The sequence below is a fragment of the Alosa alosa genome, unplaced genomic scaffold (assembly GCF_017589495.1).
Source record: "Alosa alosa isolate M-15738 ecotype Scorff River unplaced genomic scaffold, AALO_Geno_1.1 AALO_1.0_unplaced_1041, whole genome shotgun sequence".
Classification (NCBI taxonomy): domain Eukaryota; kingdom Metazoa; phylum Chordata; class Actinopteri; order Clupeiformes; family Clupeidae; genus Alosa; species Alosa alosa.
The window spans coordinates 1-5,080 of NW_025962181.1; the positions used below are offsets into that span (position 1 = coordinate 1).

The following is a 5,080-nucleotide window of genomic DNA, read 5'->3' on the forward strand; positions in this document are numbered from 1 at the left end:
CAGATGTTAATGATAGCGGTCCACGATCATGGAAGGCTTTACTTGGACGAAAATAATGCACCTGGCGCTTGTATATTTTCCGTTACGGCGTCTGACGGGCTTAGTTGAGAACGCTGCCATTACATACTCACATTATAAGAAACGAGGAGACGCAGAATGACATGGCTTCTTTCTAAATATTAACGCTGAGAACGGATAACGATGCGTTGAAAAGCTTTGACTTTGAGAAAGTAAAACTTTTCAGTTTCAGATTCTGCAAAAGACTCCGGGAAGTCCTCCTCTCAGCAGTAACGTTACAGTAAAAGTGTATATTTTTGATGAAAACGACAACCCACCAGTTATTCTGTCTCCTGTCAGTGCCAATGGCTCTGCAGAAGGTGTTGAGGAGCTTCCACGAAATGTGAACGCAGGGCATCTTGTTACGAAAGTGAGAGCCTATGACGCAGATGTAGGGGTACAATGGCTGGTTACTATTTTCACTTCACAAAGTTACTGATCATACTCTTTTTGACTTGACCGGTACACGGGACAGATACGAACTCTTCGGTCATTTACAGAGACAGACGAGGCTGAACATAAACTGACCATAGTGGTCAAAGACAATGGAAATGTTTCACTCTCAGCTACAGCAACAGTAATAATCACCGTTGTTGAGCCAAAAAGAAGCCTCTTTGCAGCGTCCGATGTCAAAAGCACAGTAAGCAATGAAGATGAGAGTAATGTTACATTTTATTTGATTATCACCTTGGGCTCCGGTGTCAGTGCTTTTTCTCGTCAGTATCGTAGTGCTCATAGCTATGCAGTGTTCCAAATCTACAGACTACTCCTCCAAATACTTACAAGACACGAATTACGATGGGACATTATGCCACAGCATCCAGTACAGATCTGGAGACAAGCGCTACATGCTAGTTGGTCCCCGAATGAGCATTGGCTCCACTATTGTTCCTGGAAGTAATGGAAATACTCTTGTCGCACCAGATCGCAGGAGCCGAACATCCGGAGAGGTAAGAGAAGTTCAAATAATACTACAAGCGTGCAATGGTGATACAAGTGCGACAAACACACACACACAAAGCACAATGCATCAACAACATGTCTCACTAAGCCACATTTGAAATGCATCCGGTGGGTTTACTTCAAGCTAAATATCACAGATGGAATTTTTACCGGGTCAGATGTTTGGATACGTGTTGGAAATATTGGAGTCATTACGTTTACCCTTGTGTTTTCCCTTACTTATTTTGCGGAGATGTGGCATTTGTTGTAGTACGCCAAGTGGTGTCAGTGTTACACAAGAAAAATGCTTAACGCTTTGCTCTGCCTCCTCGATTACGTAGAGCTGCTCACACACAAAACCAGGGAAATGCACCGTCCGTTTTACTAAAGACAGACATGCGGTGTGTTGTAATGATTTCATCTCGTATTTAACGGCGATGCGCCGGGTGTTCAGCACATATTTTTGGGGTGTAAGAGCTAATCGAAGGCATCTGATATCCAGGTAGTCTACGACATTCATGATGGGATGCAAAGAACAGGCGCGGAATGGAGTGCTGGTGGATTATTCGGCTGTTTTCGTTATTGCTTTTCTTGGATCGTGTCCGCACAAATAAGGTATTCCGTTCCAGAGGAGGCAAAGGAGGGAACTACTGTCGGAAATATTGCTAAGGATTTCGGTCTCGAAGTGAGTACTCTGGTCGAGCGACGATTTCGAGTCGTTTCTGGATCTAAGGACGCTCTTTTTCAGGTTAATCCGAACAATGGCGTGTTGTATGTCGAAAAGAAAATCGACAGGAGAGAGTTGTGTGATAACAATAGTTTGTTTGATTAATTTAAAACTAGCTCGTCGAAAACCCTTTAGAGATACATTATGTTGGGATAGAAGTAACTGATATAAACGACCATGCTCCCACTTTCACTGATAAAGAGAAACGGATTGAAATTGCAGAAGCAACACTACCTGGTGCTCGCTTCCAACTCCAAACAGCGCATGATCCTGATTTAGGAGCAAATGGTGCGCAGTTACAAACTGAGCAAAATGATAATTTTGAAATTGATTTAAGGGACAAGGCGATGAAGACAAACTCCCTTTCTTAGTACTTCAGAAACCACTCGATAGGGAGCGCAAAGCTCAGCATCATTTGATTTTGACAGCCACTGACGGAGGCAGTCCACCCAGATCAGGAAAACTGAACATTACAGTTTTGTCCTAGACAGCGAATGACAACCGACCAGTTTTAGTCAAGACACATATGTGATCTGCAATACAAGAAAAAACTGCAAAGGCGGGGAACAATAGTCCTTACAGTTAATGCCACTGATTTAGATGAAGGCCTAAATGGGGAGATTGAATATGTTTGGGAAAACCCTTAAACGTAGAAGTTTATGACATATTTCAACTCGATAAAATAACAGGGGAAATTGTAGTGAAAGGGGAGGTAGATTTTGAAGATACTGCAGTTTACAAGTTGGATGTGCAGGCATCTGATAGTGGACAGCCACCTATGTCCACTGACTGCAGGGTCATTATAAAGATTCAGGATGCTAACGACAACACACCAGAAATTGAAATTACATCTTTGCTGAACCTGGTTCAGAAGACAGCAAACCAGGGACAGTTATTGCCTTAATCAGTGTGACAGATAGGATTCTGGTCTAAATGGAAAAGTAAGTGTTAAATATCAGAAAACGTGGGTTTGAACTGAAACCTTCCATTCAAGAAAACATGTATTCCCTCAACAAAGGCGCGTTTGGACAGAGAGGAAACATCTTTACGACATCACAATAACAGCCACGGACTTTGGTCAGCCACCTCTGTCTGCATTTAAAACATTAAGCTTTGGCATATCAGATGTAAATGATAACAGTCCAGAATTCTCCCAAAATCCCTTTGAATTGTATTTAGTCGAAAACAATGCAGCAGGTGCGTCTATATTTTCAGTAAGCGCATTTGATAAAGATTTGAACGAAAATGCGGAAATCGTATCACAATCCTAGTTAGAAGCGACGGTTTACAACATGACATGTCAGCTTTCCTCAATATCAACCCTGATAACGGTCACATACATGCACTCAAAAGTTTCGACTATGAAACAATGAAAACTTTTCCAATTCCATGTAGGGGCCACGGACTCTGGAAACCCGCCACTCAGTAGCAACGCCACTGTAAATGTGTATATTCTGGATCAGAACGACAATCCTCCAGTTATCTTGTCCCCGGTCAGTTCAAACGGATCTGCTGAGGGTTTGGAGGAGATTCCGCGTAATGTGAACGCAGGACATTTAGTTACCAAAGTGAGGGCATATGACGCTGATACGGGATATAATGGCTGGTTATTATTTTCTCTTCGTGAAGTTACGGATCACACTTTATTCGGTTTGGATCGTTATACAGGACAGATAAGGACTCTCCGTGTATTCACCGAAACAGATGATGCCGAGCACAAATTAGTTATCATTGTAAAAGACAACGGAAATGTTTCTCTTTCTGCTACTGCAACAGTGGTAATTAAAGTCGTGGAACCGAAAGAAGCTTTTGCAGCGTCCAATACTTGAACACAGTGTTGTTAAAGACGAAGAAACAACGTAACATTTTACTTGATCATCACTCTAGGTTCAGTTTCGGGCTTTTCATAATCAGTATCATCATGCTGACCAGATGCAGTGCTCAAAACCATCAGACTATTCCTCAAAATATTTACAAGACACGAACTATGATGGAACTCTGTGCCACAGCATCCAGTACAGATCTGGTGATAAAAGATATATGCTGGTTGGGCCCAGAATGAGTATTGGTTCGACTATAGTTCCTGGCAGCAATGGAAATACTCTGGTTGTACCTGATCGAAGGAGTAGAGCATCTTGAGAGGTAAGAGCTCAAAATAATTATATCGCCATGTAACGCTAAAACGCTAAAATCGTTGAAAAGCTGATCCTGCTGAATTGATGCATCTGGTACATCTGATGTCTGGGTATGTTGCTGTCCATAGCGCAAGATGCGTTGAGAGCAGCAACATTCAGAGGGTGTTAAACTGAGTGTTGGAGTTGTGTGAATCTTTTTCTCTCCTGTGTATTATATATGCATTTAGCAGACGAGCATTATACTTTAAATTGCCATGCACAGAACAATTGCGTGGTGTCACTGCGGAAAGTTGTGTGATGCTTGCTTATGTGCCATTGACTTGCAATCTACACATCTATTTTCCACTGCGTTTCTCTGCGTTTGTATTATTGTATCATCTGGGGTCGCTGCAATACAACAGGTATATGCAATGGTTTCACATGGACATATCTAAACTCCTCCTATCTCTTGCGCGTGCTCAGAAATCAGTTTTAATGTGACGTCCATTACACCAAGTGTCACAGGAGACGGCAGATAGTCTTTTTGAGATACCCCACGTGTGTGTTTATCGTAGTGAATGTAATTAGTTTGGTCAGCTTGTTTCAATTGGATTTCGGACCTGGTGATGTGGGTTAAGAAAGAATCGGCATCATGGTGATCGGACGAACAGACCGACATTCGGGAGAGTGGAAAGCTGCTGCTTTGTGTTGTTTCTATGTACCTTTGTCATGGAGCATCGGGGCAGATTCGCTACTCGGTTCCGAGGAGTCTAAAAGGGCACTTTCGTGGGAAACATAGCAAAGGATTTGGGATTTGATGTAAACACACACAGAAAGAAGGTTTAAAGTATTGTGTCAGGCTCAAAGGAGAATCTTTGCAGATAAACCAAGACAATGGGCTGGTATGTATATCTGGAGATATCGACAGAGAGAGCATATGTGAGAAAAACTCTCAGTGCTTCATCAACTTAAAAAATCGCTGTGGAAAACTTTTGTGAAATTCATTATGTCAAGTAGAGAAGTAGTAATTATCATGAACTATCTGTCAAAATAAGCTCCCGCCCCCGAAACGTCATAAATCACGTGATAACCACGCCTCCTTTTATGCAAATTAGCCATGTGGTTGTCACCACGTGTTGTTTGTTTTGTTATTGTTTTGTGAGTCATGTGACAGTCATGTGACTGGTGTCAAACCCTGGGTGGCCATATTGGATGTAAAGTCATGACAGTCATGTGTCTG

At 42.2% G+C, this 5,080-nt stretch overlaps 1 pseudogene; it reads left to right on the forward strand.

Annotated features, from left to right (window-relative positions):
* Positions 1-1,525: 1,525 nt before the first annotated feature.
* LOC125290065 lies at positions 1,526-3,865 on the forward strand (annotated as a pseudogene).
* Positions 3,866-5,080: the final 1,215 nt, after the last annotated feature.